Here is a 17,046-nt window from a genome sequence, read left to right as displayed (position 1 = left end):
TGCAAATTTTTGAAGATGTGGTTCTTTCTCTCGTTCTTTAATGGATGTGTAGTATAGGTAGGTTTCTCGATACTTCGTATACGTTATTGCTATTTAGTTATGCAGATTTGTCATCTGTAACGCAATATTTCGGCATGATANATTTTACGTCTTGCTGGTAGCCGCAGTGTGGAGGTTCGATTTCTGAGACATGGAATTAGACTCTTGTAGGCGCAGTGTACAGACAGCTTTTGTTACCTGGCCTATTGTGGCACATCCTGCGATTTACCTCCCTCATAAAACTCTAAAGGCGGGAAAATAGGGGCCCTTAAGGTTGGAGTTCAACCTTATTTTATTTATTTATTTTTTTAATTTAAGATAAGCTAGCACAGACCTAGTCAGGACACCATTTGACTACTTCAAAAATGGAAAAACATTAAAAAAAAAAAAATTTGTCTTATTAATTTTTTTTTTTCCTCTCAGTTATTGCAATAATTTTTTCCCTCAATAAATTGACCACACTAGGTCATTTTATTTATAATAAAAGAAGAATAGTACTAGGTTGGATATGTCCGATCTCAAAAAGATAAGAAAACAAAAATGAAAACTTATCACGACCCAAAAAAACTCATTATGTCTTGAGGTAAAGTAAAAAATAAATATAACGAATATATAAATATAAATTTCTTTATGGTCACATCCAACTTTTGCTCATGAAGTCCGTCGTGCTTAGGGACAGATTTAGGATTGGATCCAAAATCGAGTTAATATTAAAAAAAAATGAAATGAAAAATGCCTTACAATAAAAATTAAAAAAAAAAAAAAATCTTGGGCCTTGGGGGTACTACATCCTTGGTCGTGCTCAAGGGCGGAGGGGTCATGTCTGGACTAATGATTTTCTATTTATTTATTTTTATTTTTCAATGTATCAATCAAATATAATTATTATGGGAAGTGTTACATGTACATAATTATTTACATAAATGTGTTCATAATTATACGAAGCACTGAATCCAATCTTTAATTCAAATCTCACACTTACACATCAATAATCGGATGATTGTCAAATCACATTATGAACACGTGCAATAATTATGTACAAATAGAATTTTCCAAGTATTATTATTATTTTTGTCCATACTCATGGCTCCACCTGTTTCAATGTCCCAACCCAATTAATTATTACACTACATATGCTGTCCGGCAATGTAAAACAAAATGAAGATCGATAATGTATAATTAAAACGTAAAATGCTCTTCCAACACGGTTTAATGAAGACATTGGTGTTGACTAGGCCGGCATAATAAGCAATTATATATGTAATAATTAATGCTGTTACTTATTATATATAAGCAGCCTTGGATTATAGTTTGTTTTGCACCTCAAATCTTCTGCTCATAACTGATCTTCTTCTTCTCCATTTCTTACCAACCGAATCTTCAAATACTTAAAAAAATGGCATCCCATAATTTTCTTTTCTTTGGAATCTTGATTGCAATTTGCTCAGTTGTTTTGGCATCTGACCTCAGCCCTCTTCAAGATTTTTGTGTTGCTGACCCCAATGGCCCAGGTATATATAATATATTCTATAATAACACTATCGAATTTTGAAGTACCACAATCTAATTCAAAATTTTCAACCAAATTGAGCATGTCTAAGCATATTTTTTCATGGTAGTAAAATGGCTATAACTAGCTCGATCCATGGAGTTTGGCACTAATAAACTCAAAGTTATAGGTACTACACTATACTTAATGCTTTTTTGACAGTGCTTTTAAGTGCTTAACATTTGTTGGTGTTACCGAATGTGAATGTGTGGATAAAAATTATATTTGACTAATTTTAATTATTATTCAAGCTTTGCTAAATATTGTTTAGATTTTGTCCTTCTAAACGTTAGCTCCAAAATGATTGAAAATGTTTCAAAAAAGCAGGCACACACAACATACAAAAAGTTCGTGTCCTTTATCTTAAAGATAGGGTGGCCTAACTTGATTCACAATTGCGTAATTGAACCTGTCCATTTTTCTTATATAACATTAAAGAAGAAAAAAAGTTTGCTGGTTAGTAAATAATAATATTCCTAATTTTATTAATTTCTGCATAATTTAATTCTGTTTGTTTATAATTTATGCAGTGTTTGTAAATGGTCATGCATGCAAGGATCCAAAGCTTGTAGAGGCCAATGATTCCTTCTTAAGTGGGCTTCACTTACGAGGCAACACATCAAATGCAGTAGGTGTTGACACGCCAAAAGTGCAGCTCAAATCGAATAGTCCAAAGAATGAAGCCCAACTGGGCAATTCAGGATCAAGGCCCAAATAGGATTATTAATGAATGCAGTGGAAGCCCACGAACGCGGTAACACCATCGCCCAAACTTACAAGACGCCCAAGATCAGAGCAAATGAAGTGCTTTGCAGTCGCCCAGAGTTATGACTTTATTCTCGCCCAAACCTTCGAATCGCCCAGGATCTTAGCAAATATAAGATGTTATGGTTATCCAAAAGTGCAGTTATCGAAGCAGTTATTGAGTAATCTTATCACGTTCCATGATTCAAGGAGTTCAGTTGAAGACGGTTGAGCGACAAATAGTAGTGGCAGCAGTTAGAGACGGCAGTTCCATGATAAGTTGGCCATCATGAAGAAAGTGGGCAGTTATAAAGTAATTAAGCAGTTTCTAAGCGGTTGATTACAAAGAGATCATTAAGGGAATATAAAAGGAAGAAAAAACATGGAGCAAAGGACCCCGAATCAAACACTCTCAAACAGGGATATGTAATTTCAATTTCTTAGTTTAGACTTAAACATTTCTTTCTGTACTCGTGTGCTTGTGCCCCTTGGAGGCATTCTGTTTAAGTTCCAATTGTAAAGTCATCGTCAATAAAACACCCCTTTTTGGGACTTTGTCTCATGAGGTTTGTTCCTTACACAATCGTCTGATCTCTTTTTAATTGTTAGCGACTACTCGCGCGAAACAATTTAGCACGCTCGGTGGGACCTTGGTGTTTGGTGTTGAAGATATAAAAGGTGAAACAATATGCCTCAAAAATTCGATAAGGAAACAGCAAGTCAGAGAGGAGTCCAGTCTGTGATCGAGCAATATGAGGAGCAGCATAGCTCTCCACGAACAGATGGACAGAATCAGAGCAATCACAGTCATTATGAACTAATGACAGAGTTGAGTCCTCGAACTATGCGTGCATTACTCGAAGAACTCACACAAGATGTCGTTGAACAGGTAAATCTACGAAATATTCATAATATGGAAAGATTTACCTAGAATGGGAATGCACATTATGACAACATGACCAAACAACTGAATACTTTGAATGAAATAATAAATAAGTTAGTACGCCAAATTTGTCAGCCAGTTGGGCCTCTTGCAAACTACTTTCAAACTAGGACAATTATGGGACATAATTCTCCAGTCCTAAGTTTAAATCAAGGGGTAGAACCACCTTTTGACCCCTCTACTTCAAACCAGGGGGGTGGTGTAATGCCAAATCAGAATAGTAGCATTGGTACATCTAACTTGGGGGGTAACCTAAATGTAAGAGATAATGTCTTAAATAATGGGCAGAATACCCCACGTGTTAATGAGAGAATAAATGTTCAGGCTAATGGTAACAATGACCCAAATCATGGTAACTTTGTTGCCAATCAAGGACCAAACATCAGGCCTCAAGCAAATCAACCGGTCAACCAACTTGTAGAAATTCCATATGACCCCAACGTCATGTTGAGGAATCAGATTATGGAAATCGTACAGAACCAGATGACTTTTTGAGTACGTCCTGTCATTAGGCCGACTTACACAAAGCCATATCCTGATTGGGTAGACCAAGCATATCCATGGCCTAGAGGGTATAAAGTGCCAGAATTCTCACTGTTTACCGGTTTAGGAGAGGTGTCTACTCTAGAACACATAGGGCGATTCACACTGTAAAGTGGTGACGTAACTGCTTACCATAAAATGAGGTTGTTCCCTAGTTCATTAACAGGAGTAGCCTTCTCCTGGTTCATTAATTTGCCAGCTAACTCTGTTCAAATATGGCAATAATTGGAGCAATTGTTCCACGCTCAGTTTTATAAGACTGAGTTTGAAGTTACTTTGGCTGATTTGATGAATCTACGTCAAATGCCAAACGAATGGGCAGAAGGTTTCCTTCAAAGGTTCAAGACAGCAAGAAGTAAATGTTTTGTACCTTTGCCCGAAAAGGAGTTTGTCAAAATCGCTCAAGGTTGTCTAAGTTTTGATTTGAAGAAGAAGTTCAAAGACAAGGAATTTCCTGATCTTTTCCAATTGAGCGTGAACGTGATTAGGTATGAACGATTAATAAGAGAAAAAGAACAAATGAAAAATTCTAGCAAGGGGACTTATTATAGAGACCCAAATTTTGATGTTCATACCATTAATGACGAGTATTACGATCAAACCGAAATGTGTTTGGCAGAATTATTTAAAGGAGACACATATACTTGTCCTATAATGGCTAAGCCTAGACCGTCGGATAAGGATGAACCTATAAAAGATAAAAACATAAAGGCTAGAATGTTCTCGTTCGATGTAACCAAAGTTGACCTTATATTTGATAAATTATATAAGGATAAGCAGATAAAGCTGAGCGATAAGCATAAATTGCCAAGCCCTGAACAAGTTAAGAGTAAAAAATATTTTTAGTGGCATAATGCATGGTCACATTTGACTAACAATTGTTTGGTTTTTCGCCATGTATTACAAGATGCCATTGAATCAGGACGAATTACGTTTGAGGATAAGAGGAAGATGGCAGTGGATGAAAATCCTTTTCCACAGCCATTTGGAGTGAACATGGTGACGTCCGATTTCAAAAACAAGTTGCCAAAATTCAAGTTGCCTATAGATGATGGAGAAGAAGAAGCTGGACCACATCCTAGCGTCTTTGAACGTATCAAAGGGAAGAAGCCTAAAAAGGACCAAGACGTCCTATGTGCAAGATGCAAAGAAGAAGTGAGTGGAAATGCAGAGAAACCAGGGATATGGCAGCATCACCATCGCCCTAGTTTTTTTCCAAACGCTCAGCCTGGTAGAGGGCGGAGTACATCGTTATATAAGGGACCGCCTTTTGAGAGGCAGTTCAGGCCAGTAAATAATGGGAGAACATTCAGACTGCAATCTCGCCAACCAAATATATGACATTCGTTCCAGTATAAAGCTGGAAGGGCGATACCTTTCAACGAGATGACTAGGACCCAACAGAGGCGTTTTCAACGGAACTATGGGTGAATGATGAGGCAACAACAGGGAATGCTACGTCCTAAGGCACCTAGACTACTCGAGGCAGCCAATCAAAATGTTCTCAAAGACAGTGAAGAGATTGGTATAGGCGAACCTATGGAAGAATTGCCAGAGACTTCTTCTGGGAGGTCGAAGTTTGAGCGAGATAGAAGGGATGGAGAAGATCCAGATCAGTCCCTTACTATTTAGTTTGGTACGTTACCTCCTGTCGTCGCTAATAACTATTTACTAGCCAATGAGTTCAAGAATAAAGGGAAGGGAGAAGAAGAAAAGGAGGATAACGAAGAGGAAGCATGCATGCTGGAATATGAAGAAGGCCAAACTTCTAGAGAGGCCTACAATGGTGAAGAAGATGATGGTATGATAGACATCGAAGAGGAAATCGATCTGGAAGTAGAAAGAAGAAGAAGAGAAGTATCGTACAATACTCTGTTGAAACAACTACATCGAGAGAGAGTTCGTGAAGTACACTTATTAGGAGAACCATCTGGGCGTTCTTTCGATTATTACGTGCTGTACGGGACGCCCAAAAGGAAGAAGAGAGTGCCTTACTCTAAAAAGTATGGATCACCTCCAAGAATAATGCTTCTTCCCACAGGTTGGGTAACTGAAGAAGAAGCATTAGAAAACAGTAAAAAGGAAATTCAAGAGACAGAGGCTCAGTGAGATATGCTGCAAGTTGACTTATTACAAAAGGGTAACTCGACAGAGGACAAGCAGGAAGTGGAAATAGATGCTGCCGAAAAAGTTATTTTTTAGGGACCAGCCATGAAATTGACCAAACACTTGAGGCCATTGTACGTTAAAGTTCTAGTTAACGGCATACCTGTGGTAAAAATGCTTGTCGATAATGGATTAGTTATAAATACCATTCCATCTAGGATGATGAGGAAATTCGCAAAGACAGAAGGTGATATGATCCCAACGAAAGTCATCTTGACACATTTCAATGGAGGAGCAACTTCAGATAAAGGGGTTATGCCATTGGACATAACTATACGAACAACTACTAGGACCATAGTCTTCTTTGTAATAGATGGTCCCACTAGTTACAATGTGTTATTAGGAAGAGATTGGATACAGGGGAGTCGCTGTATATCCTCATCACTCCATCAGTGCCTAGTTTTTTGGAATGACAAGGGCGAAGCAGAGGTGGTGCAGGTCGATCATAGGCCTTTTGTCATAGAAGCAAACTCAGTGGAAAGGTTCATGTACGAAGGAAATTATGGACCTGTCAGAGTAGTCCAAGATGGAGAAGAAACTCAGATTGTCGCGCGGAGTGAAGAGACGTTTTCGGTGGATGCACTCACTGAAATGTTCAGTCAGATGAGGCCAAACATAGTGGCCCTGGAGGAGCCAGTAATTGGCAAAAGAATAATCAAGGAGTTTTAAATGAGTTGTAAGCAACAAAGGCAAATGACCGATATTCAAGCCTTCAAAGCCAAATTAATAGCTTTCAATAAAGAATGCAAGGACAAGACAAAAGAAGCAGCAGCCTTGAAAGCACTGAGAGACAAATTGGCAGCGTTCGAGTTGGAACAAAGTATTAGCCGAGAAGTTAACAAGGTGAATTGTTTAGAAGAAGAAGTGCCTACAAGGGAACTGGACGACGAAGTGATAAGGATCGCCAAGCCTAGATACGCTCAAGCACAAGACCCCCTGATTAAAGTAAATATTGGCAATGAAAGAGAAGATCGCCCAACGTTCATCAGCCAAATGCTCAATCAAGAGGTTAGTGATAAATTAATAGCTTTATTAAAGGAGTACAAAGATTGTTTTGCTTGGAAATATGAACATATGCCTGGTTTAGATAGAGACTTGGTGAAACATAGATTACCAACCAAGCCTAATTTTAAACCTCATAGGCAACCTCCTAGGCATTTCGCTCCTAATGTACTCCCTGAAATTAAGGAAAAGATAGAGCGATTATTAAAAGCAGGCTTTATTATAACGGCCAGATATATTGAATGGTTGTCCAATATTGTGCCGGTTTTAAAAAAGAATGGTAAACTAAGGGTGTGCATAGACTTTAGGAATCTAAACATAGTCACACCTAAAGATGAATATCCAATGTCCACGGTAGATTCTTTAGTAGACTCGACTACCGGACATGTAATGTATTCCTTCATGGATGGGTATTCAGGATACAATCAAATTTATATAGCTGAGGAAGATATACACAAAACTGCCTTTAGATGCTCTGGGTCTCTAGGATGTTTTGAATGGGAAGTTATGTCTTTCGGCCTGAAAAATGCAGGAGCAACTTATTAAAGGGCAATGAATTTGATTTTTTATGATATGATAGGCAAGTTTGCTGAAGTGTATATAGATGATATAGTGGTCAAGTCCATTGAAGAAGAAGACCATTTTGAACAATTAAGATGTTCATTTGAGTGAATGAAGCAATATAAACTAAAGTTGAATCCCCTGAAATGTGCATTTGGTGTTAATGCAGGGAATTTTCTTGGTTTCTTAGTACACAAAAGGGGGATTGAACTTGATAAAAATAAAGTGAAGGCCATTTTAGAGGTCAAACCACCTAGCAACAAAAAAGAATTGTAAAGGTTTCTAGGCCAAGTAAACTTTTTAAGACGCTTTATTTCTAACTGTGCAGGGCGAACTAAAGCTTTTTCGCCGCTTTTAAAGTTGAAAAATCAGGACGAATTCGTCTGAAAAGAAGAGCATCAAAAGGCTTTTGAAAGCCTAAAGACATATTTATCAAGTCCACCAGTGTTGGTGTCACCAATCCAAGGACGGCCAATGAAAGTGTATGTATCGGCTGAAGAAGAAACAATAGCTGGAATGGTCGCGCAGGAAGACCAATTTGGTGAAAAAAGGGCGATTTACTACTTAAGTAGACGGTTAACAAAATATGAATGTAATTATTCTGCCATTGAAAAATTATGTCTTGCATTGTATTTCATATGTACAAAATTAAGGGCTTATTTACGGCCCGTAACTGTTTATTTAATTTCTAAAGTAAATTTGGTTAAGTATATGTTCTCTCGCCCTATTTTGCACCAAAGGGTAGGCCTTTAGACATTAGCTTTATTAGAATTCGAAGTACAATACATATCCCAAAAGGCAGTCAAAAATCAGGCTTTGGCTAATTTTCTGGCCGATCATCCATGCCTTGATATGCTTGAACAAATTGAGTTAAAGATTAATTCATTCGAATTAAAACCTTGGGTTTTATATTTCGATGGATCGAAAACCTCTAAAGGTGCAGGAGTAGGAGTAGCATTGATAAATCTTTTAGGGACTTGTTACAAGTTCGCATTCACTTTGGACAGTATGTGCACCAACAATCAGGCCGAATACGAAGCCTTAATCGTGGGCCTAGAATTAATGATAGATATGGGGGTAAAGAATGTGATCATTAGAGGCGATTCTCAATTGGTAATTCACCAATTGATTGGTGATTTTAAATGCCAAAGTGATTCCATTATAAGTCAGTATGAAATCGCCCAAGAGTTGTTGGAAGAATTTGACCAAATAGAGCTTCAATGTGTTAATAGGATATATAATGACGTAGCAAATAAATTGGTCCAGATGGCCTCAGGGTACTCAAAGGTTTTAAATTGGAAGTCTACTTGTGAGTATGGAACAATATTGCCCATTATCCAAAGAAGGGCGAGAACGATTGAAATTCATTGCATACAAGATGGAGATGCAATAGATTGGAGGGCAGAGATTAAAAGGTTCCTTAAAGAACCTAATAAAGGAGATAGTAGAAAAATGAAGTTGTGTTTGCTAAACTATACACTGATAGATGAAGAGTTGTTTAAGAAACGCTCTGATGGTATATTGCTAAAATGTGTAAGTTTGCAAGAAGTCAGGACGATCATGGCTGAAGTGCAAGAAGGGATATGTGGAGCTCATCAAGCTGGTCAAAGGATGAGATGGTTAATTATTAGGAATGGATATTTTTGGCCAAAGATGGGAGAATCATGCGTTCAGTTTGCAAAGAGTTGTCTAGCATACCAAAAGCATGGTCCAATACAAAGGGCGCCAGCACGAGAGATGGCACCTATTGTCAAACCTTGGCCGTTTAAGGGTTGGGCGATAGACCTAATAGGGAAGATTTATCCCCCATCGTCCAAGCAACATACCTTTGTTATAGTTGCAACTGATTATTTCATTAAGTGGGTAGAAGCGGTACCTTTAAGGGAGATCACCCAAAAGAATGTCATAGAATTTATCCGTGATCACATCATTTATAGATTTGAAATTCCACAAACTTTGATGGTAGATCACGGAACATCTTTAAATGGGGATCAAGTGAATAAATTCTTGAGCGAGTTTGGAGTTAAATTAGTGAACTCCACACCATATTACGCTCAATCCAACGGACAAGCAGAATCTTCTAATAAGATTCTAAAAAATATTATAAGGAAAATGATAGATGAAAATGCCAGAAATTGGCACGAATGTCTAAACAAAGCCTTATGGGCTTATAGGACGTTGCCTCGGTCAAGTACCAAAATTACTCATTTCCAACTTACTTATGGATAGGAGGCCATTTTGCCTTTGAAAATCAACGCACAATCGACCAGGGTGTGTTTGTAACATAAGTTAAGTGGTGATGAGTATACCGAATCAATAGTTCAAAACTTATTGGAGTTGGACGAATTAAAGTTGGACGTCCTAAATAGATTGTAAGTTCAAAAATGAAGAATGGCTAAATTTTATAATAAAAAAGTTATAGCCAAGTCGTTCAGCCTGGGCGAATTGGTTTGGAGAACAATACTCCCTTTGGATAGCAAAGATCCAAAGTATGGCAAGTGGTCGCCTAATTGGGAAGGACCATATAAAGTAAATAATGTGTTGCCTAATGGAGCCTATCATTTGGAAGATTTAGACGGCACCAAGCACATGAGGTTCATTAATGGCAAATATTTAAAAAAATATGTTCTTTCCTTATGGGAAAGTGAACAAATAAAAGCGTAATCAAATCGTGTTGAATGATCGTAGATTTATAAGGGCCAGAGCGAAATATGTTCAAATAAATTCCTTTATTATCAAACGTTCATTACAAAGTTGTAAAATACAAAATACTAAATGCTCTATAAGCTACAATTAAGAGCAAAACTAATCTCCCGGTCGATCGCCGAGTAAGAGAGTGAATTGGCCTTGATTGCCATCCTGATCGCACTGCTGCAAAGGCAAGCGGAGAGGTCGAGAAGCACTCTCAGCAAGTAGAAAGGAAGAAGAAGCACCCTCACATCACCTTCCTAAATGCATCGCTGCAATAACGGGCAAGGAGGCTGAGAAGCACTCTCAGCAAATAAGGTGGCTTGCAAGCGTCCTCAAAAATTGTCTTCCATCATCGAACTCCTTGTAAGGAACATGGAGAGGATGGGAAGAACTTTGTTGCTAGCCAAAGAATATTTCCTATATTTCCCATACCAAAGGTGACATCAAGAAAGATGGCAAAATGGGCTGATCAAATAATCCATTTCCATGGAACACGAAGGTTTTGGATCGATTGTCAAAATGTCAAACAATGACAGCAAATTGGTTTTGAAGAAGAGAATGGAAATGGAAATGACAAGTGTGGAATATAAGTGTATTTATAGAGACGTGAAGGTGAAGAGACAGAATATGAACAGTCACATTCGTGCCTAGTAACTAGAATCAAATGGCTCGAAGTCTTGGGAAAAGAGACAGAAATACCAAGAGAAAGTGTGCGTGAATCTTAGCATAAAGCAGTTAAATGTTTGGGGGGTTGACGATTAAAGATAACGTCAATAAATACACAAGAAGACAAATTAATCGTTCATTAATGATAATGGCTGCTGGTATGTTCAGAATTACCAATGGATATCAGTACGAGGTTACAAGGGGAAAGTTAATACGAAGTTACAAAAAGAAAAGTTAAGGCATTAGATGTCTTAATTACAATTTACCCCAGACTGAACGAATTCTTTCCCTAAGTCTTCCCCAATCCTCGCTCTGCTGAGAAGAAGTGACATTCAATTCAGCAACAAAATCATCATCAACATCCAGCTTCTTGTACTGCTCGACCAAAGACTTGGTTCGCTCAATTCCTTGGGAGGCATTACGTTTTTTAGAAGCCATTCTTGCCTTACAGTCGTCCATCCTTGCTTGAAGCTCCTTCATCTGTGCAGCCAAACTGGTCATCAAAGAGTCTTCAATCATAATTTCGGAAGAGATTTCTTTCAATTTGTCCTCAGGTTTATTGATCTCCAGAAGCAAAGACTCTCTTTCAGATACAACGCGAAGATATTGAGTACTTTTGGCCTTCAGTTCAACATTTTTGGCCAGCAAGGAGAGAATCTCGGAATGGACAACTTTCAACGTCGCTTTAAAATTAGCAGAAAGATTGAGCGACGGAAGCGTCAGTGCTTGCGCCAATTTCGCACTCAAATGCTCAAGCTTATCCTTATGTTTGGCAGCACTAGCCTGATCGATGTTCATATCCATAAAGGACACATACTCAAATATCGACTGCTTGAGAAACTTCATATCTTCCTCTGAAGAAGCAGAAGGATGACTGGTTGAAGCAGGGCGAGACGTCTTGACTTGTCCCCAGGAAGTGAACAAGTCCTGGATGGAACGCACAATCTTATCAGCATCCTGCAAAGAAAATTGCCAACATTGAAGGTTTTCACTATAATAAACAAAGTGGAAGTAAAAGTGAAGCAAGGATTACCTCATCAGCAATCTTGGGAGATGACATATCCCCAGCCAAGTCTACCACCTGTGGCTCCACCACTTGTGAGGACTTCCCCTTGTCTGGGCGAGAGGACTTTGGCGCAATGGGCAAACCCATGGGAGCATCTGTAGAACTCAAAAAGCAACAAATCAAAAACCAATAGCACAAGCAAAGGTAAAACATCAAAAAATGTATTACCTTTTGGTTCGATGTTTGGGAGGTTGACGCCCTGAGAAGAAGGTGGCTCATCCATTGGTTGTGATGAGGATTTCGGGACTAAAGGTTTCTCTTTAAGCGTAGTCCCTTCATCAGCTAGTTTGGATGAAGCAGCCTCAGCAGAGGATGATGGAGCAGGAGCTGCCAACACTAAAGCCTTCAAAGGAGAGGCTGAGTTTTTCTGAGAAATCCGAATAAACCATCAGCACATAGAAAAGTTTCAAGTATAGAAAGGTATGTTTGTGAGTAAACTAATTTAATTACCTTTCTCCTAACAATGAGAGGAGTGTCATCATCATCATCCTCCTCCAAAATGGGAGATGCTAAAGCTGGCTGTTTACGGCTTGGGGCACTCTTAGCTGCAGTGGGCTTGGTAGGAAGAGAAATAGATGGACGAACAGATTGTTTGGCACGAGTAGAAGAGGAAGGACTCCTAATGGACACAGGGGTGACCAAAATAAGAGAAGTGGAAGAAATGTTTGGCTGATCCAGTGAATGGAAAGCGCAATTGGCATCAGTTGCAAACAATCTGCGCTGCACTGATGGCCAGAGTTGTTCAAAAAGGGGATGGATGGCATGGCTAAGATTAAAGGGGCTAATGAAAAGTTACTCGTCAAAAGAATATTGCGAGCATCTATAGCTTCTGCCTCTGCCTTATTAATGGTGTAGAAGCGATCTATCAAATTTCTTGAATAATAAGGGAGAACAGGCCAAGTTTGGCCAAAACCAAGTTGACGAGCAAAAAATTGGAGAGCATATATTTCAACCCCAGCTTTAGCATTGGTTCCAGTCAAAATATCATTGAACAACTCCCTCCCGGTCAAAAACTGAACGCAAACGATCAGAGATGTGCTCGCGCTGTCCAGAGTGGATGGGGGTTGCACATAATCTGGAGTTAAAAAGGGAGGAAAAGGAAAGAAAGAAGGAATTGAATTCAAAGTATAAAAGAATGAAAAGATGTCTCTTCTAGACATATTTATAGGGTTCAGTGGGTCAATAGCTAGCCCATAGTAGCTAGCAGAATGACGGGAAAAGGATAGAGCACCAAGTGATGGAAAATAGGCTCTCAACCACATTTGAGTAAACCAAAGAGGCCCACTGCCAGTGGGAGATGCACCATTCTTCAATTGGAATTGGAGAGAAACCATGCCTCTATAGAGGACAGTTAAAAAGAAAGAACACAAATTCAGAGGCCTACCATGCGCCAATTCGTGCGCTATGGGTAAATAGCTCATAGAAGGCTTTATGCTGGACATACAGAGGGCATATTTACAGAGCCAAATCTGAAGAAAGGCGACACACTTAGCATGGGAAGGCTCAGCGCTCGAGTGATTATAACAGCTTTGCAGGTTTGAATAGGACTCGGTGAGTTTTCTGTCAAATTTTGGGGCGACACTAGAAATTAAAATACCAGGGAAAATGGTATTGCCCAAAGATGGCAGATTTACTAAGGCCCCAACATCCCTTAAAGTAATGGACATGGGATCAAGAGGGAAAATAAAAGTATTAGACTCAGAGGACCAAAAACTTAAAGTAATAGGGAAAAGCGCTGAATCAAAAATAGCGGGTTGAAGAGAGATTTCTAACAAATCAGAAATCCTAGCACTATCAAAAATTGCCTTGGTAGGACCATGGCCCACAAGGCGAGCGTGCCATCTACGGAAAACAACATCAGATTTAGGCCAAGTGCGAACACCTCTTTCGCGAAGCGGCCTCAGCGGTAAAGAGTTTAGAAACGGAGGGCTTTGAGTACAAGGGAACAACTGGCCCACTGCCACTTGTTCGACGGCCTCAGTGTTGTTGAATGAAGGACCTAGATAGAACTCATTGAGTTCGGCATTGGCTGGTGTAAGGAAGTTTGAAGTTATATATGGCCGAGTGAGGAGTTTCTGGAAGTCTTCGAAACTGAAAGAGTCACCAGATTGGGATTGTAAAGCAGCCATTAGGAACGAAATAAAGTTTTGTTGAAGTTTGCTTGAGAAACGTAACAGAGAAGCAAGAAGATGAACAGTAATATTGCGAGAGAGAAGCATAAAAACAATGAGGCGTGATTTAGTAGTGCGATGAAATGCGTGTATTTGGGGGTTATAAGGGCTTGCAACGTCGCGGCTTTTCAGGCTATGGAAGAAAATAATGATTGAAATTCTTGGGAGTTCAAATGTTGCTGAGAAACACAAAGTGAATATGGCAAAAATTAATAATTGGTATTAATTCTGTCATATTGGGGGGTAATTGTTGACATGCTAAAAGTGCAGCCCAAATCGAATAGCCCAAAGAATGAAGCCCAACTGGGCAATTCAGGATAAAGGCCCAAATATGGTTATTAATGAATGCAGTGGAAGCCCACGAACGCGGTAACATCATCGCCCAAACTTGCAAGATGCCCAAGATCTGAGCGAATGAAGTGCTTTGCAATCGCCCAGAGTTATGACCTTGTTCTCGCCCAAACCTTCGAATCGCCCAGGATCTTAGCAAACATAAGATATTATGGTTATCCAAAAGTGCAGTTATCGAAGCAATTATTGAGTAATCTTATCACGTTCCACGATTCAAGGAGTTCAGTTGAAGACGGTTGAGCGACAAAGAGTAGTGGCAGCAGTTAGAGACGGCAGTTCCACGATAAGTTGGCCACCATGAAGAAAGTGGGCAGTTATAAAGTAATTAAGCAGTTTCTAAGCGGTTGATCACAAAGAGATCATCAAGGGAATATAAAAGGAAGAAAAGACATGGAGTAAAGGACCCCGAATCAAACACTCTCGAACAGAGAATATGTAATTTCAATTTCTTAATTTAGACTTAAACATTTTTTTCAGTACTCGTGTGCTTGCGCCCCTTGGAGGCATTCTGTTTAAATTTCAATTGTAAAGTCATCGCCAATAAAACACCCCTTTTTGGGATTTTGTCTCAAGAGGTTTGTTCTTTACACAATCGTCTGATCCCTTTTTAATTGTTAGCGACTACCCGCGCGAAACAGTAGGATCAAGAGTGACCCCTGCAACTATGGCTCAAATTCCAGGACTCAGCACTCTCGGAATTTCCTTAGTTCGTGTAGACTGTGCACCGTGGGGCATCAACTCTCCACACACACACACCCTCGAGCAACTGAAATTTTGACAGTAATTGAAGGCACTCTTGAAGTGGGATTCGTCACTTCCAACCCTGAAAATTGACTCATCATTAAAAAGCTCGAAAAGGATGACGCTTTTGTTTTTCCCGTAGGGCTTGTCCATTTCGAACGTAACATCGGATATACAAATGCTGTTGCCGTTGCAGCTCTTAGCAGCCAAAACCCTGGTGTTATTACAATTGCAAATGCTATTTTTGGATCAAAACCCGCAATAGCGAATGATCTTCTTGCAAAGTCATTTCAAGTGGATATTAAGACTATTGATTGGCTTCAGTCTGACTTCTAAGCAGCATGTCTGAATTCTAGCTTCTGAAAAAGTTATGACGGGGACCAGGATTTGTTTTTGAAGTGTGTGAGAAATTGTTTTCCATTGGATTTGTTTCGATTGATTCATTGAATTATTGTTTGTATTATCTCATGACTAAGAATAAGAAATGTTCCATATTTTCTGATCAATTAATTCAAAACAATGGCCCTTAAATAATTAATACCATGAGACATTTCAAAAAATTCGTAATGTGCGCTAGCAAGAAATAATCGATAACAAAGAACACAATGAGATACCTATTGATTCTTAGCAAGAACTAACACCGAATATTCGACAATCAAAATTTCAATGATTCATGCATGAATGTTGAAAATTGATTCTTGTTCAACAAATAGTTGATACGGTCAATATCGATTTTATATTAGATACAAAATTTCAATATTTTTATTCATTAAAGGACCAATCAACAATATATGTACGCACACACACGGAACTAATCTAAATACATAGATAATAAAATAAATCTTTTATAAACTAATCCTTAAAAAACTTATTTTGACAATAAAATAATTCATGATAAAATAATAAAGTGCCCGTTAGCCTAAGCTATGTAAATTGGCAAAAAATCGGTAAGTTTAAGGTATCAAACCCTAAATTATTTTTTCTTCAAATGCACGTTTCTAGTAGATAAAAATAAATAAATAAATAAATAATCAAATTTTTAGTGGATTTTGATAAACGTTAATGAAATTTATATAGTTCAAAAGTTATGAACCCAATGAAATGTGTGATTGAAAATAATTTTAGGGAAATATGAGTTTAAAGAAACCAAACACATACTTAGTTTAATATTTTACATCGTTTAAAAGAAGAGAATAATAATGAATTCACGAGACTTGCTTGGTGTACACTCTTACAACCCCCTCACAATGAGAAGGCCCACTATTAATTTATTCATGTGACCCCCTTCAACATGTGAGAGGGTTGTACATCATGGCTCATGGTGTAAGGCAAGGTGTACAAGCAACTTTCTCCAATACAAGAAGTGATAATATCTAAAAGATATTGCTATTTGTACACTGATTTTTAACATTTTAGTTAATACTCGCATTGTTGTCATATGTGAATTGCAAGAAAAAACTATTTGAAATTTAAACTGTCCAATAGAATAAATTAAGACCTTGACAACCCAGATACATGTAGAAGTCTTTAGCCCGTGTTTGATAGCCTTTAATTTACATTAATTTATTTTTTACACTCATTTCCAATCACATATTAACACAATAAAATATTTTATACATACATCCGAAATTTTTTCCTACTATTTAATTACGTATTCTCCAAAAAATAATTTTCAAAACATAATTTTTTAAAATTATAAAGGCTACCAAACAGGGGCAAAAACATATAAGAAATTGATGGATTTGATTGCCGCTTAGAAAATTATATTCAATCGAAAAATTCAAAAAATAAAATCACCAGATCTTGTTTTAAA

The 17,046-nt window shown here is 38.2% G+C and overlaps 1 pseudogene; it reads left to right on the top strand.

The window, feature by feature from the left end:
• Positions 1-1,435: 1,435 nt before the first annotated feature.
• On the top strand, positions 1,436-15,569 carry LOC111412865 (annotated as a pseudogene).
• The last annotated feature ends 1,477 nt before the right edge of the window (positions 15,570-17,046 follow it).

Source organism: Olea europaea, chromosome 16 (assembly GCF_002742605.1).
Source record: "Olea europaea var. sylvestris chromosome 16, O_europaea_v1, whole genome shotgun sequence".
In the NCBI taxonomy this organism is placed as follows: domain Eukaryota; kingdom Viridiplantae; phylum Streptophyta; class Magnoliopsida; order Lamiales; family Oleaceae; genus Olea; species Olea europaea.
The sequence above is the reverse complement of the archived record's forward strand: the minus strand, read 5'-3'. Positions and strand labels throughout refer to the sequence as shown.